We start from the raw sequence: 25679 nt of genomic DNA, 5'->3' as shown, positions 1-25679 counted from the left end.
CACTTGCCATACTACATCAGTGACGTACATCGGTTACACAACATCTTCCTTGATATGCAGAGCTGCAGAATATGACAGCATCACAGACACCCCCCCTCAGAACTGGTGATGTTGCTGCAGAATGACGACTGACCAAAGCAACTACAAACATCTTCAATGTCATAATCATATTGAATGTCAAACCTGGTATAGTAGAGAAAAAGTGTATCACATATGTCCAACACTAACCAATGTGACATTCAACATCTTTTCTCCACATTCCATAATAAACTTATGGGAGGCGTTTGATTTTGGAGATGAACTTTTCTCTACGGTGTTGCTGACATCCTGATAACTACAGGATTTAGACTTGAGACTCAAGTCCATGTCTGGTGGAAATCCCCTATTAGCTGTACTACTTGCGGTATATCATGTCAATCAGGTCAAGTCTGGCTCTACAACGTTTACCACTGGTGCACACATCCTGTTACTAGTGTTAGTCACATCATACTGGACAGTGAATCCAAACTTCACACAAACCTACTTGAGTTACACGATTTTGATATTTTAAAAAAAGCAGGGTTGGAACTGACCTCCTCCACGGATGCTTATCTTCAGTTCCTCCTCGATGATGGTGCAGCCACGGAACCTCTGCGCTGCTGCCAGGGAGTCCACCAGCCCTCCTTTACATGCTGAAACAACCACAGGACAGTAAACAACTGTTCAATACGTGGTGTGAAAAACTAAATAAGGAGCAAGCAATTTTTTGTCAATTAATTACTGGATCGATGCACATTTTGTACAAGCACAAATTCCAGAAAAAAATACATAAAAGTTTCTTGCCAGAAACTGAAACTGACAGTAGTATAACATATGTACATGTAGGTAAATGTGAATACTCACATTTGGGACATTGTCCCTCACATTCTGTGCAGAGTCGTGGGTTCTCACTGTCTGTGGTGTACCCACTGGGGCATTCTGGGATGCACTTCCCATGATGCAACTTTCCATATTCTGTCCCTGGTAGGAGTTTGGACACTCATCTGCCGTGATGCATCGTCGGCCCTTATACTATATTGAGGCAAAAGTAAAGAGGTAATTTACATTGCAACAACCTAACGCTGTGACTAAGGTGTACCTTAAGAGAAATCAAAGCAAAATTTTGTTAAGATCATAAAAAGGAAATAATACATTGCTTTTTCTTCGGTGCTACTGGACAATATGTTTTACGTTTTGTTTTCATAAATACCTCGTATGTTCCACCAGTGCACTGTTCAGTACATTTCCCATCTTGCACGAAGTATTTGCGGGCCACGCAGTGTTCTTCGTTTGGACCGTGGCACCCTCCAATACAGTTGGTATGACAGCAGGCGGAGCATGCCTGGGACTGGCAGTTGTACATACAATTCCCAAGGCAGCTTGTATCACACACTGGAGGAAAAAACAAAAGATGATTGTCATTGATGTTCCAAACACTTATGTGATTTTTTTTGTGATGATAGGTGTGATTACACTTGACATCTGTCTCACTGATACCACCATTTCATCATATTTCAAAACACTCATAAGGTAAACGGTAAATTTTCCTCTATGTTCAAAATTTACCATAACAAACTCCCACATATGTGAATTTACCCACATTTGATACAGATCTGATTTCCACTTCCCTTGCATCAATGCATAACCTTTTTTTTCTTCAGTTTTTTACAGCGCTGTACCAAGCATCCAAACCAAGTCTAAATCATCACAAGTTCCTTCTGTTTATCTTAGACACTTATGCATATGTCCAACCCACCGGCACCCTGGTCTGACTTGTTTTCAGTCAGTTTGTTTTCGTGCTACTGCTCTTCCACCTAATTAGTACGGAAGTATTTAGAATACCAGATTAGTCTTTAAGGTGAGAAAATTACCCTTCCCTCCCTCAGCCTGGCGACCTTTTATCTCATTACGCCTTTGTTATTGGCACACCCAATTTCTATTTGTTTCCCTGTAACATCATTACCAATTCCCCTTGCAACTTGCCGCTTTAATGGATTAGATGTATGAGCACATCTTTTGTTCTGTATCCCTTTGCATATGACATCAAAATCAAGCTTTGCACGACTTCTGGCACGCAAGAAGTTAGAATCAGCACATCTTGGCCCTGTGTGTAAGACACCTTGCTGATCTACTTGCTCTCTGTTTACACCATCTCTTCCAGGAGTCTTTGTCATCAGTCATGGCCCACTGCCAAGCTTTCCCCATACGAAAAACTGCTTCCTGCTTACCCATGCCTGAGCATAACAAGGCTGTTCAAAACTTTCAACCCTCTCCTAGTTCCCATGACGTCAAAGCCAGCTCCTTGCTGGGAAAGGATCCTTAACAAGCTGGAAAAAATCAATGCTTTTGTGGCGAGGAAAGAAAAACAACCCTGATTGTGACTTGTGGCTGTGCTGGAAGTTGCCAAACGACTGAAGCTCAAGTGTATCGCTCAAGGGTTTTTGATCAAACAGTTCTCCACAACTCTGTATTACATTAATCACAAATTTTAATCGTGATCTGCAGTGAAGGTATATCAGTTATTATAGTATAATTTTCCAGACATACTTTGTTGTGGACTTGTGGTTATGACAAAATTGGAAGACCATTAACATCATCAGCCTAGCATGTTTTTTAAAAACTTTCACTTTGAACTTGGCATAGACCTACAGAATATACTTGGATTTTGATTCCTAAATCTCACTCATAAACTTTCATACAAGACAAGCAGACAGGCAAACAGGTCTCTTTAATCAGTTCCTGATTTTAAGTTCAATGTTATGACAATATGCCAAAGAACTTGGTCTTGTTTTTCAACAACAACAATACATAACAGGAATAATATTCAGTGACGCATATGTGGCCCCTTTTCCCTTATCCCCCTACATTTCTCTCATCGGGCAACAGGAAAAACAGCTTAGAATATCACTTCTAGGAAGCCCCTTGCACAAGCACCCCCTTTCTTGCACATGAAAACTGCAGGATGCGTTTTGATCGGTTGTCTGGCGGGGACGCAACAGTATCAACCTGACACATCGTAGTCAAATCCTCGCAAGAAGTCTTGCACTGACCCTTCCATCCACCTTGGCTCAAAGTCATGATGAGGGAGACATTCCCCACCAAATATTTGCCTCTCCTCTGCCCCATTACGACCTTCTGCATCACATTTCAAAGGATACCCCTGGCAGGGCCTAATTCCTGTCTGGGACGGAGGTTCTCAGGAATAGTTAGGACTGGGAGGCAAGATTGCACCATAGTCGTACCAACCAAGAATTATAGCAACCTCAATCATTATGGAAATAATGGTAAATACACAACAACTGTTTTACCCATTTATTTTCCAGCCATCGTAGAGTTATGTCTTGCATAAAATATAGTGGGTTATATTTCCTCTAGTTGAATAAAGCAAGTGCCCATCTCTTGTAGTGAATGACTTCAGAGCCAAAGTATGTGGAATACTGACAAACAATGCCAATCAAACTGATCAGCATTGTTAGCATCCACGGGTAGTATCACGCACTGTGGGACCTAAACAAGGGAGAGACAGCCTTCTTCCCTGGCCTCTGGCATGTAAGGAATGTGGTCTCTCCTTGAGCAAAAACAAGCTGCTGACCTGAAAGGAGCGTACTACTTTGTGACACCTCTGCCATTTTGTAATCATCAAAACATTGTTTTTATCTAGTGATCACGCTGTTTAACAGTACGTCTTTTAAATAATTGGGAGGAGGGATCTAAAGAGCAGCACAGTTTTGTATTATTTGCACTGTTTTCAGAATATCGAAAATCTTACACGAAAGGACAGGGACGATTATAAGAGTAACAAAGGTCCCAATAGATTGTCTAACGACTGTCTTGTTTGCAACAGTTCAAATACTACCTTGCACTACTGACTGCACAATGACCGCCCACATGGGTGTGAACACCTTTCACACACCTGCCTGGACAACAACAACTTTATAGCATATTTCATGGATGACTGGTACAAGGTGGGGCACCCCAACCTTTTCAGTAACGACACAACAACTCCCAACGACTGAATGGGACTGTGCCTTCAGGCATATGGATCTAACTTCCAGTGCACTGACCTCCCAAACAACCTTTTAAAACCTGTGCCGAAGGGAGGAGATCTAGCAAAGCCCAAAAATGGTAAAGGAAAGGAAGCTTTGCCTGATGTTTTAAACTTGCAATTAAAACAATTGAATTATTCTATACTAGATCTACAGCAGTCATACAAATTGTATAGAGTCTTCTTGGCAGAGAGGTAACTGTGAAAACACAAAAACAACCATGAACATTTTGAAATTCACAGTATACGACTTTCATGAAGATAAGAAGTGCCCTTTTAGTCAATTATACTGTTTATGGTCACAAATTTCCTAGATCCAGTCCTTTCTTCCCAGCAAATGAATAGCCCAGTACTGAGTGCCAAAGTGCAACCAGTTTTCTCCCCACTTCATAATCTGCGGGACTGATACAAGAGACATATATAAATTCAAGTTAACTACTAGTAATCAACACTAGACCTAGCAAGTTTTTGTTAGCATGAAAGTTTACCCGTGTTGAAGAACTAGAGGCAGTAATTTTTTTACATAACAAGGCACAAAAAGTGGCAATGAACAAGACATTAGAGTATTTAGTACCATTAAATATGGGAAAATTTGCGTAAGGTTAAAAAGTACAAGTATCTATGAATTGCTGTATTTCCTATGATTTTACAACTATGCAAGCTAAAGCAAGACAGTACAAACATCTAATAGGACAGTAGTTTCTTTTACAGTTTTACACAATTTGCATTTATTTGCAATGATTTAACTAAAGCTCCAGTTTTCAAAGAGGCTGCTAGGAGGCTAAATATTATGTCAGAAAGGTAAACAATTCATTACAATGACATAACAATGGTTTTAAAGAAAGTGTGGACACTTCTGAAGCAGGGTTTATTATTTAAATTGAATATAACAATTAGTATTCATTTAAGACCATGTAAGATTTTTAAACAATCCCTTACTATTCCATTTCTGCCACTAGTTCTACAAGCCATGAACATGTGTCCTTTCTCTGTTGCTACTAAGTGGTTGCATCCAAAAAATTAGGCCAAGAATTTTGACCTACATTGGAAGGTTCAGAAGGAGTTCATTTTAAAGGGGCCATTGCCACCTCCACACTAGACAAATCAATTTGCACACTGTGAACACAACAAACAAGACATTGATGTGGAGGGGCAAAACTTTAAGGGTATGAAATCACTACATACTTCTGATACCTATGCCAAATTGATTGTAATTCTCACAAGGGCAGGTCTATAAATATCCCAATATCAGACCTACATGTATCCCATATCTCTGACCCCGAAAATCTCTTATTGTGTTAGTTACAAGCATCTCAATATTGGGTTGATCACCTCAACGTATACATTGTACCTCGATTGTCCGAGTAAGAATATGACATATCAATGGGAATAGGTCGGCTGCGTGTCACAAATCTGAGTGAAAAGTCTGTACGTAAAGATATTAGTCAATCCTCAATATGCATAATTTAGGGCAATAAATTAAAAAAAAGAGATATTTTTGCACATAAAACCAAAACAATAGAAAATCACTTGCAGTTATTAACAAGGAAAACTGATTGGAGAACCTGCCATGTGTATAAGGTTTTTTTTTACCAAGTTGTGTTATCATTTACCTCTTGCTAGACTCTTAACACCACCTTTTGTACCACAATATGTTGACTTTCCTGATCAAATGAAACTGTATACCAATGTTTCTTTGATGACCTTTCTCAACAAGATCTGCCATGGAAAATTATTGGGACAAATTAAGAACACTGGTAATTTGATTTTCCTTGCTTGATACATATTTTGTTTCAGCAAATTATGCTAAAAATAGGACATGTTTGCAATTACATGGGAACGGATCTGGAGCACGCTTTTCTTCCTTCTTCTATTTTTATGCTGAACTAAAAATGAAACAAGAAACAAAATGACCCTTGAAACAAAGAACAGCTCAGCACTCTTGTTAATAAGTTTAATGAAAGCTATCCGGTTTAAACCAGTAATAACAGGTTCTGGGTCAACAATGCCAATAGGTCCAGTCCAGTGTACAAACTCAACTGTGCCTGTACCACAGGTGGACTGCACAAAGCTGTAGCCACCAAGGGTTCATCGATAACTGTGTTACCTTTTCTTATCAGTTCGTTGGCTTATGTGGCCTTGGTGCTGCGCTTGCGTAATCAAACTAACCCTGTACCACCCCATACAACCTGTTATTCTACAAACACCCCAGCAGGATGTTGGAACTATTTTTGTTGTACTGGTACAGTTTGTGGTAAATATGAAAAGGCAGACATAGGTACTAGCTTGGTACCAGCTGTTGGATAAAAACCCCTAACAAGAATTCATACGTTTTTTTTTCTTCTGGTAACCTGGTAAACAGCTAGTTCACGTGATTGGGGGCTGACAGTTGACCAAAGGTCCCCTCCTTTCACAGTACAACCTGTGCAAACACCTGTCTTCACAAGGTGTTACATAAACAATTTGCTCAAAAAATAACTGGCCATTCCTTATGCAATTTAGAGTTAAGCACTTTCATCTTTTTTTTTTAAACAGCCAGAAGTATTGTGGCAGTTGGATACTGTACATTATGATGTATCTATTGTATATTTATTTTCAGTCTGTCAATATAGAACTCAGACTGTTGTACAGTTTTGGTTAGAGTTCTGAGTGCCATACTGGCTCCAAGCCATCTCATACATGGAATCAAAAGCAATTCATTTTGTCAAGGAGTTTTAGCATTGTTTGGTTTATACTGTTCATTCTGGAAAATTTCCAGGCTTGCTTCCTAAAAACAACAATGGCATGCCAACTAAGAACTAAACCAATATGATTCCTTGGTTGGTAGATCTAAAGAAATATTGCTGAACTGAAATACAGTATACCAGCATAAAAACATAAGTTTGTGAGGAAAGTCTCTGCCTTGGATATACCTATTGCTTACAATAGTCAAGCAAACCCCCATCTGACTTTTTATCTCGTCCCATTTAATTTTCCCTGGTCCCTTGGTGATAGAAGACTGGCCCAAAACTATGTGAGCAATGCTTGATGAATGAGACAGAAATGCTGCCTTTCCTCTGGTTGAAATCTTTCCAGCTTTCCTGGAAATGGCTGTGTGTGCTGCCTAGACTTTCTAGTTACAGCATGGCATGCTAAAACAGATACTGTGTTGTTTGACCCTCGGTTATTATTTACTGTGGTCAGACGGAGATGACCCTTCCTGTCATCTAATTTGCCACTTGACATTTATTTTTTTCTTGAATGGTCATAAAAAGTGTCCGTGGTGGTCTTTGACTGATCCCCCCCCCCTGGTGGACACAACTGGGCAGCTCTACATGTACCTCAAGAATCTAGGAAAAATAAGAAGCAGGTGACGAAACAGACAGTTCCAGTTCAGGAATCTGGGAAAACATGAACCAGGTTGAGAAAGGCCAAACAGGCGGGAAGTACAAGGCGGGAAGGTCACTGTCCACAGAAACAAAATAGTAAATTCACAACTGCTTCTTACACTTATAATATATATTTATGCATCTAGATAAATGAAATATCATATCTGAAACATAGGTGAGACATGCTGTGTGAAAAAAAAAGATCATACACCTTTATAAAATGGCATCCTTCACCTTTCTTAAGATTTAGATAAAACTCTCTCCAGAAGACCTATGGGTGAATGACCTCTGCCTTATACAATATGCCAAAATCTATTTTTAGACCAGACACATCTGGATCAAATATGAAGGTGATATAAGGACACTTAGTACTGAATGTGAAAAAAAATTTTAAGAAGGATATTTCAATATTGTTAGCACTAATTAAAACGTATAATCCCTGAGTGTTTCCTAACTTGACTGTGGCTTGCAGCCCTGGTCTCCGGCACACCAGCAGCTAAAATTAACCACCCTGCTTATGGTTACCCCGAACATGGGGACCTTTTCATACACCAAAACACTGCTATTTATAGTTCTTATCGACATGCCACTTCCTTGGTGTTGCTTTCCCAAATATTTCCGTTACTCGCTTTATGACTGGACACATCTGACTCAGAAGTGGGTTATTAATGGCTGGAAACTGCTACTTGAGACCACCTGCTTATTAATAGAGGTAACTTTTTAAAGAAATAAAAACAGCTTTCTGCACTCAACCAGTTAATTTGATGGAGACATGTCATATTGTGCAGAAAATTGGGGTGCATCTTTTATTGTAATGGCTATCCTTTTTCCTTCTTCCATAACCATGAAAAAAAAAGATTTGTTGTATAAATGATCTCCGACCTAGAACAAGGCAATCAATATGGGAAATCACTGTGGAAGACATGTTTTCCTTTGCGAAAAATTAGCATGTGTGCCATGTTTATCAAATCTCTCTATCAAAAAATAATTGATTCTTGTAAGTTCAAATTTATGCCCTCTTCCACTGTCTAAATGGTACAATCCCATGTAGCACAAGTATGTAAATGTAAGTGTAGCTTTGACCTATAAAGGGAGTAGAATAACAGTAGTTCAGAGACACCTGCTTCACTCTGTTAACCTCCACAACCCACTGATACCCCCTGGTATTTCCTTCCAGTATCTATCGTGCAGTGGGAGCCTCTCTTCGACCTAGTGCCCCAGTCTTAAATACTGCAGTTGAAACCCACACTGAACCAATACACTACATAGTCCCTAAATAGCCGTTCTCTTCCCTCTCGCTGATTTCATTTTACACAGAAACTACTTTATTTTGTTAGACCAACATGATCGCTTATCAGGTAAAGAGCAAAAACACTTCCAAGAACATCCATTTGCCAATTTCAGTCCAAAGTTTATTTCTGTGTTTGCTGCTTTGAAGTTGTTTGAGCCCTGCAGCAGGACAGTGTTTGTGACACAAACCTGGTGACATATGGCACCCATCAACCTGCAGCTGGGTTATTAATGATCAATACCCAATGACTACAGATGTTACCTATTCTTCTTTCATCTCTACTTCATTCTGGTGTTCTAACTTCTGTAATGTGTACATAGTACATAGCCGTCCAGATCCCGTATCTTGTTTAAAGTTCAACTTGTATTCCATGGTTACTCTTCTTGTGTGCACCACCTCCATGAAGCCAGCATCAGCACAGCCCTGGTTTCTCATCAAAACAAAAACATGGCCATCAATCAAGGCTTCCCAGCATGCACTGCTGTCTACCCTATCTGCAAAATGGCCTATCATGTGGCTAGCTGGCTCACTGTTACTCCCCCTTTGAGTAAGGTGTCCCCAAACAGCAATAACCTTATCAACAACACCTCATGGACAGACATCCACTAGCCTCACATCACAACTGTATCCTTGGTAAACTATCCCAATATTCTCACCATCTTTGATTAACAGATTCCTGTAGCAATTTACCCCTGGTCCCCTTGGGAAAAGTCTGAGTAGTAAAAATGGATGACAGCAAGCAAATCAGGGCTGTTACATAACTGCTAAATCATGAATGAAGCACCATAAAAACAAATCCAATTGCAACAACGTTTATGTATAATTTTTTCTCCCTTTCTCAACCATATGCATCAGATGAGAAGAGAAATTTCATACAAAAATAACTGATGATGGCTAAAAAAAAGACACTCCCCCCAACTCAACATTTATCATGAGGAGGGGGGGTCAACAAAGCAGGTGCCAAAACACAAGAAATCTAGGAGGATCAGGCAATTGTTGGAATGTACAGCCCCCTGAAATGCTATTTTCCACATTTCCAAGGTAAAATTCAAAATTGTATACCCATATTGTTTTCAGGCAACTTGGGCATCATATTTTTTTCTTAAAAAAAAACAAACAACAATTTTATTGGCACAGCGGAAGGTAACACAAAAAAAGGCTGTCTGCTGACACCAATATCTTGAGGGAACGCTGGGTAGAAACCAGTAACACAGGGTACACTACCTTAGTTACTATCACAGTGTTGAGCCAGGATTGCTTTTTTATGTTCATTGTGACCTAAATCCACATATTGCCTAGGTTTTCTGAAGCAAAACAAACCATAAGAGGCCCATGGGACGAGGTCTTAATTTCACCAAGGAGGCCAGTTGTGCATTGGCACTTAATCAATCCTCCATAATGGTATCCACTAACAAACCAACCTGTCTGCCCTATTAGTAACACTTCAGGAGGAGCATGCAAGTAAGTGGCTGGTGCTAACTACAGTACCATCTGCCTAAACGTCTACTCTTACAACTCAGTATATACACCCTTCATACACCAATGCTGCCTGATTCTGCTCTATTTTAATCTATTGTCGGCAGAAGAAAACAACTTGGGTAGAACACAGACACGTTGTTTACCACCCATAAGATCTTCGGCTCAAAGCTCAGACTTGCTGCTTTCATCTGAAGTGACACCTCTTAAGGCAGACAGAAGCGTTGGCACTAGGACGCTGAAGACGGCACGTAGTTCCACATACCATCCTTGTACCTGGAGATAAAAGCCTTCCTGACCTCTTTCATCCCCAGATGTATATGAAAACTAACAAAACCGGTCTGCTCGGACTGTACCTAGTGAGTCAGTTCAAGGTTGACAGATTCAGCCTTGCCCCAAAACTTTGGGGGTACATAACTTTGCACTGGGTAGCTAAGGAGGGAAAGAAGAGTTTGCAATATCTTACATTTGTGGTTGAAACAACACAACATAGGTAAGAGAGAGCATGTACTTGCTATGTAATAATTTGCTATAAGAGCTCACCGAGAAAACTGCAATTGTGAAACCACCACATATATTTAATGATTTACAGTAGTTGGTGTCTACCTGCAATCCTACTGTATTATCATTTTTAAAAATGCCACATTTTGCAAGTTTGTCACTGCAGAAAATATTGGCAGCTTTAGTTTTTGCTGAAGTCAAGATCAGCAAGTCCAAAAGGCACTCCCTGCAGCCATTGTTAGAGCTAAGAGTTGCTGCTCAAAGGTTCAAACCCTACCTTTTCCTTCAAGTCATCTGACTGCCAAGTATTTGCCACTGTGCCAAGTTACACACCAGCTCTGTACAAGACTACATTGCTTGCATGACTTGAATTAGTATCTACCAGACAATGGTGCCTTACATATTCCTTCATATTTTCCAAGGAACAAACAGTTACTGGTCAGTCACTTGCCTTCAAAAGTGTTGATTTTGTTTTCAATGTTCTAGTTGATACTTATGCTATATTTGTGACAAGGTATTTTACTCCAAACTTTTCTTGCACATCTAACATATAAGGAGTAACAAGAGCAACATCTTCTTACAGGATGATGAAGACAACCTCTACAGGTTGCCAGGTGTGTCCAGTGGAAGGGATAATCCTGACCTTTAGCCCAACTGACATGTTTTTGTGGGTGGTATTTCTCCTGCCAGCACAACTTGTTGATGAATACGTGGACTGTTTCTTTGTAACAGGGAAGGCCAACTATCAAGTGTTTTCACTTTACATCCCCCCCCCCCCCCACAGTTCTCCTCTCCATTCAATTACATGGGCCCACATGCGGGTGTTTTACGTTGTTTTCATTGCTTCTTTTCTGGAATTTTTATTATTTCAGTTTGTGCGGCCAGATTCCTGCTGGCTTTTTATGGGGCATTCCTGTAGTCCCTGTAAACTGGAAGATGATGCCCTCTGTTTGTGCTGCTTTGAAGTGAGTGCTTGCTGTTGTTTACTAGAGGGGGGGGTGAGGCAATTGATGTGATGACAGAAGTTCCGTGGTGTTGTTTTGTCAGATTGGGAGAGCAAAGTTCGGAGGAATGCAGGAGCGCTGTAAACAGCAATGTTCTACAAACGCTTTAACGAGCCGGCTGGACAGAGGAGCTTTGTTTAGGGTGGGACTGTCAGCCCCACCCCCACCCATAAGTCAAGTTTATAGCCCCATTTGGCCAACTTTACTTCTTGGTTCAGAAAGTTCAGCCCAGAGGTCAGCCAGCGGTCACTGACTGGGCAGGCAAAAGTGGGTGGAGTACTTGTTTCCCAGAGGATTCTGGGAAGGAGCACCCCCAAGGTTGTTGTCCTATCAGATACAAGAAGACCCTGCTTATATTTAGGGCCATCTGTGCTTTGAAGTTTGGCCATGCTACATAAAGTCCATATGCCCCTAAATTCTGCTGTGTAAAATTCCTGCCAGTGAAAGAAGAGAGAGAGGGCAGAGCACACTGGGGGACCACAGGGGTGGATGTGGCTGACGTCCAAAATCTGCATCTGCAGTTTTTACTGGCCAGCTCCACCTTGTAAAAGATGAAAGTCAAACTGTTCATTTCTTCAAGTCGACGTAACCTCATCCTGATGTGTCCCACTTTGCTGATGCAAACAGCAACTCTGCCACCGGAGTTACAAGCTCATACAACAAGCCTGGTTAGCTGGCCATCAACTACTCCAGATATTAGACTCAATTATTGATCATCATTGATCATAACTGCAATTCAATCAATTGCAATATAATTATAGAGCCGAATCCCTTGAACTGAACATTTTCAATGTACAATCAGAGTTTTAAATTCACAAAATTATGTCTAAGCATTATGCTTTCTAAGAAATTAAGCCAGAGGAAACTGGTTCTAATGAAAGTTGATCAGCACAGCAGCTTTGTTTCCTTACTGGTGCCCAAAAATAACATCCTGTCCTCTTCTGACATGCAAACAACGTAAGTAAAAAACAAGAAAACAACATGAGCCAAAGCGCATATATGCTCTTTCCACGCGCGCCCTTCCTTTACAGGTGTATCAACTGTTTAGTTGCATTCCTAAAATGTCACTCATTGTTTGTCCACCATTGTGACTGTGCCAAGGAGGAAGCTGCTACCCAGTCTGCTAACAAGTTGTTTTTCAGGAAAGCGGGACAACAGTCCGTGCTAAGCCATGTTTTTGTCACAAACAACAACTGTGCCAAAGGTTAATGGTATGGTAATGGGTCAAAAAAAGACTAAGACAAAGGGACATTTCCTAGTATAGCCTAACTGCCCTATCCTGGGGTAACACTGCATGCCTAATAGGTAGTCATACCGGTAGTACAACTGCATACAATGCAATAAGTTTTGGGATTTTTTTTTAGCAAAAGTGAGTTATATTATATATAAATGAGTAAAATGACAATGAATTCAATAATCAAGACTATACATTGACACTAGATAGTGTTGGCAGTTAAGTGTCAAGAGATTCCTCACAACACCAAAGATGTTCAATATTGAGTCCGAACAGAAGGGTGCCTTTTTGTGACAAGATACAAGACCAATCATCAAGGGGCACACAACAATGAACAATGTTCTTTGCCCCCCATCACCCATGTTATGGAACAGTCCTGCTTACTTGTTACGTGGCACCCACCAGCTTGCACCACAGTAATGCGGGGGTGTCTTCTTCACAACACAAACAGGTGCAACAGCAAACTGGTTTACATCCGTGATATACTAAACCCGATCCTCCATCTCAGGTGTTTGGGTAAACAGCTTCCATGGCCCAGAACACATCAAAGCCCTGCTAAGTCGCAAATCCTTCTATTTTCCCCCCATATTATCTATTCACCTCTTAAGTTTGTATAACAAGGGGTGTGGATGGACCAGAGTAAGAATTTCCGACCTATCTGGTTGTAACTTGTAACGCACAACCACTTTCTGTGGCGCATAACTGTGTTTTTTTCTAACGGTTCCCATGAAAGAGTACGTTTTGGCTGCACCAAAGCCACACAAAACCCACCATACAGACATGTATGGTAAAAAGTAAGAATGTTATCTGAAATCTTGGGACATACTGACTCATGGAAGGCACTGAGGTCTTGATTCTAATCAAGATGACACAGGGAAGTGGGGGCAAGCCACGCTGGCCCAGCAAGGAGCAAGCAATGAGGAGCGCCCCAGACACAAACAACTTTTGGATCAGGGCCAAATAGGCATTCAAACACTGCCATTTCAAAGGGCTGGGGCTCCAACAACATCCACCCAACAGAAATTGGAAGCAGAGGAGCCACATGAAAGCAGGGCCCGGTGATTGCTCTGTCCACAAGTTCCCCGGAACATTCTTCCCACTTAATGGCTTCTGGGAGACTCCGCTGGTTTTACTGGCGCAGATGTGGGGAGAGCCAGAAAAACAGTTAAATAAGACACAGGCCACATCGTGAAAAACAATGTGGACAATCCTTTACAAATAGCCAACAGGTTCTGGCAGGACACAATCGATAGCTCGCACAATAACAAAAACATGGTACCGAAATATCCCCACTACCAGGTAATCATAAAAACAAATCTGCACGAAAAACCTTTGGGCACCATCTCTGAGAAAAACATCACATGACCACAATGATCCAATCACTGTCGACCAATTGTTACACTTCTCTTGAACAGCATGTATGAGTCACCCTGGAGAAGAATAAATAATTATGAACATGCTCAATCTGAAAGAATACTGCGGGGGTATCTTAATGAGTTAATGTTTTCATCATTATTCTTTAATAAGTACACCCTTCAAGACTTTATTTTGGAACCTGTAAATGCTAGTATTAACAGTCAATCTGGCTTATGTGTTTTAACTACAACAGCATTTCATGTCTGACGACACAACAAAAAACATATTTTTGATGGGATATATATATATATATGTTAAAAATGTCTCAAAAGAGTCAAAACACAATCTTTTCAAGGCAAAAGGCACTTACTAAACAATAAAAATGTACTACCTTCTTACTCTACTTAAAGTATTAGGCAGTCATGCTAAAATTGGAAACTACTAAAGACAATTTCTTTCGGTCCAAATGCTGTCTAAACAAATCAGCTAACATCATACAAACACTGGGGCTATAGAAATCCCTGATTAATTCACAGCTATCTAGACACTAACTTCCAGGTTACCTAATATAACTCAGGTCATCTTTTAGAGGTCAGCAATCTATCCCCAAACTCCCAATCTGCATGTTCATATGATGTGTACTGAATCTGATAGGTGATACAAGAAAACAGAGGAGCTGGCAGAAGACTCAGCCATTGCAACCCAGGACACACCCCTTTATGCAAATCAGAGACAGTCCCTGGTTGCTGAGGATGTTGTTGAATGTTGATGATTTACGATCTGGCGAGTCTACTGTCTTCATAAATGAACAACTTCTTTCTGAGAATTATTTCCATAGTGACAAGGTCTATGTGTACGCTAAACAACTCTGTTCCATCCATACAAAGAAGTGATGCTGATTTCAATTTTTTTTTGCAGCAGCAACAGTCTGAGCAGACATGACTAGGCTGCTATTGGCCAGTTTATAGTAGACTAATATCAAAATACGACAAAATGTATCTCAGACATTTGCCACAAAACCTCCATGTGGTAGACCTTAACATGTTGTTTATGAACAAAACATCATTTTACAGCATACTAAATAACAGTGGACAAGAAAATTGACTTGTAGTAAACAACATTTTGTTCTTTGCTCTGTGTGTCCCAAAGGTATAATCCAATCGTCAACACACATGTAAAAGCCCAGTGAACTCACACTGAACAGCACACCCATAAGCTCAGCATCAACTGTGACTTGGGCAAAAAAATCACTTCTACCAATTACATTCCGCTCTCATCTGGGAGCAGCATCAATACAGGCAGCGTCCTACTTGTGCATGCTTGGGGCAGGGCGCTGCTCCCTTCGCATACAAAATGAAACCCAAGAAGCTTGTTTTGCAGTGGCCCGCATTTTGTGATTCAAATGAGGTACTCAGAGGGTCCATTTACTGGAGACAAATACACTGTTACTATTGCCGGGGCTCTTCGCGCACTCTTATAATACAATCAAAACAAGCCAGTATAATATATGCAATCTAGGATGACCTGATACAGAGAGGATGTGAGAGATAAACAAAAACGAGGCCTAGAATGAAGACAAGGGAAGACATGAATACAACCTCACTTCTGCAAAACATCCCGGGATAGGCAACCTGATCCAGATCCAACATAAACTTTCTGTTTTCCACAAAGGGAAAGAAAGGGTGCTGTTGACATGAGTGTTATTTGTGGCGCTCGAGGTCCTTCCCGGACCCCCATAACAACACAACACAACAACGTTCCGCATGGGTACCGCTTTTCCCGCCAGTACGAACAAGGTTCACTGACGAACAGGGAAAGAAGCTAGTGGCTTGTGCAGGACCATCTGATGACGACAGTCATGCAGTGTGATATACACCAAATCTGACAAAAGCCTTTGATTTTTTTTGAAAGTTTGAAATACATAATATTAATATATAGTTTACCTCCCCCTTTTTGAAAATACAGCAAATGTCTTTAATCACTGAAATCAGTTTACTTTCTGCCAGACTTTCACCAGCTTAATTTCAAGGCAAGGGTGATCAGCTTTAGCAGCATTACCATGACTTAGCTTCTCTGAAAAGTTATGACCGTTAACAGACGTGGTTGGTCACTTTTGACGTATTTATATCCTACAATACTCACTACAATTGTTCCAACAACACAAAAGTGCTTCATGGCCATTTTAGGACAAACCTGTACAGTACAAGACAAGGACAAGGGAAAAAGTCTTCAGGAAATTATTCTAAATCTGTCTTTCATAATCTTTTTCTTCTTCCTTTCATCTTCTTCTTTCATATTTAGGTGAACTATATGGGTTGGATCTAAGTTTTAACTGCTAGCCGACTGTCCTCTTACCTTTGCCAGTAACGTAGCAATAAATTTTATATGCAGCTCTAGTCATACAAGTTATGGCCAAGTCATCACAACGTGATACTGTTCTAAGCATCTGTGCTCTAGAGGCCACTGCCAAAGGGTGATCCAATATCAAGCAACATTCACATACTTAAATGATACAGTTTTTACTGGCACCCAATATTATATACCAGACCAAGAACATGTGGGCAAGCAGCTGCTCTTTTACAATGCATTTTCAGCAAATTTTGTCTCAACTGAAAACTGCAAAAAAAAACATGATTTTAAACTGAATTCTTCTCACTGGGACACAAAAAAAATATGAATTCTGCAGTTTCTGAATATCTGAGAAAACAAAAGGAAAATCAGAGGAAGATGCTAGCTATAGTTCAGTGCAGTGAATGAGTGATGCTTTGAGTTCCGTGAAAAACCATCCTTCAAGTTTTAACTCAGTGCTAGGCAAAGGTAAGACCAAGAAAAACAACATTCTCTTAGAACAGAATTTCACTTTCATGGGACAAAGCTATTGAAAAGGGCAGGACTGATGAACACAAATGTACACCCAGTTTTGTCCTTGACACAGATTGAAGAACACTCCCCACATAATTCACATACCACCATGAAGTCAAGGCTAACCGTCTGTTCTGCTACATCAAAATCATAATTTACTGCGCCTTTTATTATCTTGGACAACACAGGTATTAGTAAGCAAATATCGTTCTGAACGTTGCCACCCCCCACGGGCAGTACCAAAGTCCACATGCATGCCTGCGTAGTTTAGCAGTGTTTTATGTTATGTAAAGAGGCTCCTCAGAAAGGCGACACAAACCTAGACAAAACATAGCCGAGGCCTGACCCTGTGGCTGAGCGCTTTCTGTGAGGCCCCAACGCGGGCAGGGCATTTACATTTCCTTGTATGTGTCTTCTTAATAAAGCCACACAGTTCATTTTAAAGGCTATCTGTGGACCACGACTGTACAACAGACGTAATAATGACACAAACTACTAATAGTACTATGTGAGGAATCTTTTCCCCAAGCAGCATATTGCAATCATATCTTCACATTACAGAGATAAGCAGTATTTGCAACAAATAATATTCGTGTGGGAAAGTCCCCATTCCACTTCTGAACAAAACTTTTGCTCCTATCCTCACTCAGCCTGGTCCATCTAACATCTGACCAAAACATTTTCCTAATGTCAGAGATCACAGGGAGGTCGTACCCCTGTCTCAGGGAACTCCAAGAGCCAGGATGGTGGAGCTACTTGACAATATGATCCAGAAGTGTGCTACTTTACCCATACTGCATAAACAGTTTTCCTTCTAGGCTGGAACTATGCCAGCTACAAAAACCATCTCCCTACCAAAGAGGTTCTAGCAAAGTCCTCAACAGCTTTGTACCAATAGAAGTTTGATATATTGTGCCTTGAGGTAAAAACTATGGTGGTCAGTTGGTGGTGTAAGTTATTGATGCAAGGCCTCGGCGGAAAACTAACTAGTCAGGTACATAAACATAAACTTCAGCACTTTAAGACACCTTTGTGTCAAGTGCAAAATCTGAAAACAGTTATAAACATCAAAAACTCTTTGTAAACTGGCACTGGCAGTATATCACACCTGACAAAAGTATAACGAGTCCTAGATTTGTTCGAGTTTACTACATAGTTCACACATATTACAGTTCACACATATTATAAGATAAATGTTGTGCTTCAAAGGAGACAGTAATGTTGTAACTTGTATATAGTACTATCATATTAGGATAGCCCTAGTATGTATCAAAATAGAAGAACTCTTTTTGAGAGGCATTTTATGGCTAACACTATAAACATGAAGGGTGTAATATATCACATGAAGTACAATGTATCAGTGTCCGTTGCCCCCTATCATATCAAGTTAGTGGGGCTCCACTTCCCTCCAAAACAAACCCTCACAAATTCCTCCAGCCAAACATGGAAGGCTTGTAGGGTAGGGTGACCCAAGGTCAGGGGTCAGGCCTGGCTCTCTATACAAACAACCTCTCCAGAAACAAATGGCAAACTCTCATCAGAAGCAGTGTTTTGTCAAGTACTGTACGTTCCTACAATCTGGAGGGGGCATGGATGTGCCCTAGGCGTTGACACTGTTCAGACATCCCTGTGACTGTTACATTTTAAATGGCTTGTACAAGAGCTCCACTTCATGTGACCCCTCAAATTGGAGCAGAGGATCCTGACAATGAAAGCACTGTGATCTCTCATGTATCACTGTTTCCACATGGATTTTGTTCCCCACAAATATAGCCTACATGCCCTGCACACGTTCCTACGCCCATGGGTGCTATGCCTTCAATCTGCAGGGCTTTTCCTAGTAAATAAAACGGCTAGAATACCACACCAAGTTAGTGGGACAAAGTCACAAACAAGCCTTTTTTCATCTTCCTTTTACAGATAACAAACCACATCACACAAGAATCTAAGGCCCGATTTAGACTAGAAACGGTATACCGTTTCGAAACGGTACGAAACGTTTCGCCACAGAAAACGGTTCGTCTTTAGACACAGGGGCGGAAGTGTTTCGGGCCGCCCGTGGCGCAGGATGTTTCTGACTCACAGTGACCTATGATGACCTCCCCGAACCACTTCTACGGTTTGCCTCATTGGCCTTACGATACTTGTGTTTCAGGGCCTTGAACTTCGCCCGAACCTGCTTTGGGGTGCATAAATACCCCTCAGCCGCCAACCCGTCCACAAGCATCTGTATGCCCTCCCTATTACGCGAGGTCTCCAAGCGGGATTGTATAGTTTGATCGGCCCACAAGATGATCAAGAAGCGGGTCTCATCTTGGGTCCAGACCCTCCCCTGGCCTTCTACCATCCCTCCAGACGTAAAGGATGACGAAAATTCGAGAAATACATGATAAAATAGCGAAAATGGACACAATCGAATATGGCGCGAATCTACCAGAAAATGGACGTGCGCGGGCTTATTAGCATGTGATTAGCATATGACATGTGACCTGGTTTACCGTTTCAAGAAACCCTTTGTCTTTAGACCTAGCAAAAAGCGTTTCGGGCCCCCCGCTGAAGGGTTCTGAAACGGTCGAAAACCACGATGGAGGTGGTTTTCGGAAACGGTCCGCGAAAACCCATAACAAACCGTTTTTTCCTCTTTAGACCGGGAACGGTTAACCGTTCCGAAACGTTTCCCTGGCCAAAACCCCTTAAGCGTTTCTAGTCTAAATCGGGCCTAATATTTTGGTCCCATAAAATTGCCCTACAAACAATGTCTTCTATTGTCCTCAAGTAAAAAAAAAGACTTGGAAGGTTCAAAACTACATGCCATGTACAATAAAACACCCAATTCAAATACTTTAAAGGACCAATGACAGTTGGCTAGCACTTTTCTGCTGTGGCCTGCTAAAACGACAAGTATCATTAACCAGATGACATTGATACCACTCTGTTCCTGTTACTGTGCCAAGTGTACTTGTGTCCACCTGACCTAGAGGCTGTTGCAAGACAGAAAAACCACATCTCCTTGTTTTGAATTTACGACACAGTCTTTCCATGTCGAGAACACCAATAAGCATCATGCCAAAACTAACCAAATTCATGCCTAATAGAGAAATGACCCCTGTTTCTACTAACCTTTCATACTATTCAAAATCACAGACCCTGGCTCTTACAGTGCTGACTTTTAATACCAAATGAAGTCAGGATATTATCAACCTTCAGCTGCAGCACGAATTTCAAAGCTTCTGGCGGAAGACGGGCGCAAGCATGCGAGGTGTCACGAACGCCACCACACTGCAAAAGGAGTGCTGATCTAAATACCAAGTCGGGTATGAATGATACAACCCTGCTTCCGCACTACACACACACACACACACACACAGCATCATCTGGTTTCCTCTTCAAGTCTCGACCCTGACCGTGTACTTGTAACCCTCATTACGCTATCGCACCGCCGCATCTCAAAAACGACACCCTAGCCGACATGTTCTAGGAAGGCCGGCTACCCAGAATGCTTTGGGTTAGCACAGTCACACCTGACTCCGTGTTTATCCCCTTAGCCTTGGCCGTGAGCAGGGGTCAAAGGGGCAGAGATTCTCCCCAGACGTTCCAAATGGCGATTATGTCTGTGTTGCATGCAAATTCCCCTGCACACCATCTGCTGTCACCCTGCCCAGCAGCCACATGCCTCCTACCAATCAGCCCCACCACTTTCTGTGAGCCATTCTCTCTCAGCACTTGCCACCCAAACAATGCCACGCGGAGACTGCCCCGGCTGACCCCGCAACAGGACATGTCACGGCCACAAAGGGGCAGCCATGACCGCCAGACTGTAATGCAGGTGCAGACCGTGCCTTCACCCAGTTTTCCTTCCACCGACGTCACAAAAACAAACATATCCCGCACCGATGTTCCATTCAGCAGCAGAATCAATATGAAATCTTTATTTGTTTTCTCACTCGCCCACTTCAAAGCCTAGTTACTGGTACTGGAGCACATCTACCAAAAAGGCACCAGATCAAGGTGGTCAGGCATTTTGAACTAATATAGCAATAATCTGACTGTAGACACTCAGTCCCAGAAGCTGAGCAACACACCTCTCTCTTTGTTTTTGTTTTAAAACTTTGTCCCTGCATTCTACAAACAAAAAAGGGATTTCCATATGGAAACAACAAGACCAGGCAACCAAAAAATTGGCCGATTTGACCACATTAGACAGATTAACAACCCTCAGCACCAAACAGAACCTGATACTAACAGTAACAAACATGGGCGATTTCTCTGATGCATATCAACTAAGCCCTGGACCAGTTTCTGTATCTTCCTCTCCGCACATGAGGAATTTGGGAAACGAAAGTACCGCATATCTTGTTACAGACTGTCACTGAGCAAGTCTTAGAAAAACCCCGCCTTGAAACTGTCCCATTTCCAACTGTCACAGAATTGTGATGTACAAATATTTGTGCTCCACACACTAATTGAGATGCTTCGGTCCCTTTCAAATGTTGCATTAAAGCTGCAGCCAACACACAAGATGAATGCTGTGAAAAGTAACCCGGCTCTTGACAGGGGCTCAGTGCCCAGTGTCTTTTCTGTGGCCGAGCCGTGACGCACTGCGTCTATGAGACGCATGAGAACACATACAGTTCTGAGCTTGCTTGTACAGACACTAAACTATTGAAGTAATTCTCCCCAGCTGAAAGCCAGCGTCTAGATGTGCTGGAAGTTTGCCATCAAATTCTTTCAGTCTCAAACACAGACCATGCAGACTTGAGTGGTACAGATTCAGCTTTGCGTGTTAACAATACGACGTCTTCTGTACCTCTGCGCTTTTGGCTTTTAGCGCGAATTCCCATGACCGTACCACGTACCTTTCGAACGGGAGGTGAATGAAAAACACGTACCTTTCTGGCAATATTCCTCCGCCCAACAAAGATCGCTCAGTACTGCAGCTAGTTGCGGAATGCGGCATCTCTCTGGGCAGTAGTCCACACACTCTTCCTCATCACGATTATCCACGATGAAATTGTTTCTGTATCCTGATTCGGCGATGAACGACCAATCAATGGTATTCAGGTAGCAGAGGTTGGGATTCTTCTCGATTCGAACCGAACCACGTGTGATGTTTTGCAGCCTGTACAAGCCGATCTTCTGCATATCCAACATCTCGAAAACCACCAGCGCGTAATTGAAGAAGAGGTTGGTCCCGCGGATGACGGCAAGGTTCGGGAAGAGTTCCGAGAGGTTCGTCAGGCCCCTGACTCGGTAGAGAAGGAAGTAGTCCGTGATTTCTACCAGTTTGGGGAACGAGAGTCCTCGGTAGTCTTGCTCTTCCGCAAAGTCGATTAGCAGGATCTGTAGGTAGCCTTCGATGACAGTGCAGTTATCCAGCCTTCGCAGGTTGGACACTCGGTTCCTGATGTCCATACTCTCACAAACTGTGGGTTAAAAACGTATGACTTAAGTGTATAGGACAACGCAAAAACCATCACAACAGTTCAAACGGCTAAAATCTCACTATGTATTTATGTAACACTCGCTGTACGAAACAAACTGTTGCTAAACTGTATATCCTGCATCGAGCAACTACGGTACATACATTGTTTTGTAATATTCATTAGTACTTCTCTATTTCACCAAGCTTTACATTCCTTGGACTCACTGAAGAATGATATCCTTCAGACAAAGCTTCTGCTTACTTTAACATTATTTCCTGCCTTTTATGTTGGAAAAAAGGGTAGGAGAGCAGGTCGACAGGTGTAACAAAGGCCAGCCTGTGTACATAATGGTCCTCATCTTTAGTACACCCTTTCGTGTGGCTGTACAGAGATAACGAACTCTGCACGAAGATGCAAAAGGACGTGGGCAGTTACATTAGCGCCACACGCAACATCAAGATGGATTCAGTACGACAGTGCCCGTTGATTGGACTAACCGGGCATCGTTATGCGCAGCATTGGCCGACGGCCTTCACATCATTTCGTAAGCGATGTTTACTACCTACACGCAGGGTGGTGTAGGGAGGCTGATGGCATAGTTTGTCTCCAAACACAGGATTCGGGCAGTTACTACGTTGTTATTCCACCCGATTTAACCCCGGAAAATAAATTATGACAAGAGCGGGAAGCCAGAAAAAAATTTTTGTCACAAAACGATGGACCGATGTTGTGAGTGATAGAAGTCAGTGAGTCATACAGTGACTGAGGAGTTAAGTGTAGTTGGAGAAAAACAAGGAAATTATGACAGGGTCTAGGTTTAAATCATGAAATTCATGATTCAAGGCTGGAGAAGAGCACACGGACGGTTTCCTCCCCTGACCTTGTTTAGGCGATCAAGCCGAAGGGGGGAACACAACTCGGATATTTGCATCATGAAAAAAAAAAAATTGACAGCAAATCATACAAATCTACTAACAAAAACACCATCAAGACAGGCGTCGATTTCATAAACAAATTAGGGCGGGTCTCGAGATTTTGCATTTTATCTCTTTATAAGATCGTTCATACGAAAGCGACAGGGGTTGTTTTGAAAGATTTCCTTTGGATATCGAGGCGGATGTTAAGTTGTTTTCTTCTCTTTCGTCCCCTCCTGCGGGACTTTACCCTTGCCGGGAAAAACGAGACAATATGGTAAACAACATCTCAGTCGGTCTGGTTACTACGTGGTCTTTCTCACACAAGACCTTCTCTCGGTGTTTTTATCTCAACGTGCGGGTGCGACCCGGCGGCTTGTGATGGACAGTGCCAAGCTGAGGCCACCCAGACTGTGTTACAGCCGACAGGGGGTCGGATCACACCAGGGAAGGGGGCGAGCGTGCACGTTTGGGCCAGAAAAACAACCGCGACAACACCCTTCTCAAGATCGATACGCCGCTCCTACCCTAGTCTTTCTGACTTCTAGTAGTTCCTACAATGACGTTAAGGGCGGTTAGTGGGCTTGGTCGGAGTCGAGAATATCATACTTACTGTATTCTTCCCCGTTAGTGGGTACAAGGAAGCCGAGACCGATGACCAGCGTGAGTGCTGCCCACATGAGTCCGGCCATTTTGTCCACCACCCGCATTTTTGCAGTTCCAAAGTCCGCGGGTCTGCTATCTCCCCGCAAATCCTTTTCACAACACCCAATTAAGTCGGAAAAGTCCTCAAGATGGCTGAAAATCGACTATCATTCAATAAAGACTTGGTTGGAGACGTGTGAACAGGACTTTCGGCGCTGGATGACGAACGTCCATGAGGAAGTGGTCAACAACACCGACGTGCCCATCACTCACGCTCACGCACTCTCCTGGCCTCTCGATTCTTCCTCCGCCGATCGCGATCTCACGGCACCTCCCTTCCCGCTACAACTTCCAAAAACCTTCACCGCTTCTTCCACGAGTCAGCCTCTGTGAAATCGCGGCTTCTTGGCGGAGTTTTCTCAAGTCTACTGGTGTCTCTGTGCACTGCGTGAAAGCTCGGACTTCGGTCGGACAGCCATAAAGCCTTGGAGCCTGAAGGGAAAAACAAGTCACTCGAGCTGACTGCGTAAACAAGTCTGTCCGCGCCACGCCATTGGCCCGCCGCCGCCCCGCCAAAATACGTGTCAGTCATGTGATAGCACCGCTCACCGGCGTATCCTAGCGATTTTAAACAGTACTGCCGCGGGGGAGCTCCTGGCCTGCGACAACGGTACCAGTTTTACCTGCAGCGTCACCACGCAGACGGTGCTGTAATGCAAGGTTCAGCGTACGCTGGGTCGGTGCCCCCTGGGACAACGTTGCAAACTTACGTGATCTGACGTGTCCGACATGGCATGAATGATTCCTTTTGGGGAGGGAGTGGACTGTGTGCTATGTTAAGATCATCTTCACTCTCATCGGGACGTTCATTGTACTGTAATAATAATTGTTGATTACGTGGTTATGTCACCCGATTTTTCAACTCTGAACTACAGATAGAGGACATGCGTGCGACGCCGTCTAGCGTTGTGGGTGCATATCTCACTTGAAAGTACGTAAATGAGTGAAGTTGCACATGATTGGCAAGGGGGTTCCAATGGCATTGTAAAACACACGGAGATAAGGAAGGATGCTCATGACCACCTGTTGCTGATAACGTTACTGGTTTGAAACTAGTAGCTATGAACTGGAAACTTTGTAAGTTGTAGGCCGGCCGGCAGCATGAGCGCACACTCCAGTTTATACCGCCTTTTCTCCCGGGTATCCGGTTCGCTGTTTCCCTTTTGCGGTTTGAAAGTGTTTCGATCAATCATTTGACAACTCGCGTGCTTTTGTTGCAATGCATGCGCGCCTTCCAGAAGATTGAGCCAGGATCAAGTTTCGATGCTCTGAGAAGTTGCCAACTTTGAACTGAGGGCATGTAGGGATGTTGCGCTCTAGTTATTCCAGGGAGGTTCAATCAGTTTATTCCGCGTTTGGAATCGTCACTTCTCCTTATGAAAGCAAAAGATGAGGCGATCGAAGTTCAAGGACAATCCGAGTGAAAAACATGTTGTTTACGTCTTTCAGCCGCTATGAAGTCAGATCTCTGGGAACCGGGGC

The 25679-nt window shown here is 42.4% G+C and overlaps 1 pseudogene; it reads right to left on the bottom strand.

Annotated features, from left to right (window-relative positions):
• LOC109480721 overlaps positions 1-24687 on the bottom strand; it is a 44673-nt pseudogene extending 19986 nt beyond the window's left edge.
• Positions 24688-25679: the final 992 nt, after the last annotated feature.

The sequence above is a fragment of the Branchiostoma belcheri genome, unplaced genomic scaffold, assembly GCF_001625305.1.
Source record: "Branchiostoma belcheri isolate BF01 breed outbred unplaced genomic scaffold, Haploidv18h27 scaffold52, whole genome shotgun sequence".
Classification (NCBI taxonomy): Eukaryota; Metazoa; Chordata; class Leptocardii; order Amphioxiformes; family Branchiostomatidae; genus Branchiostoma; species Branchiostoma belcheri.
The sequence above is the reverse complement of the archived record's forward strand: the minus strand, read 5'-3'. Positions and strand labels throughout refer to the sequence as shown.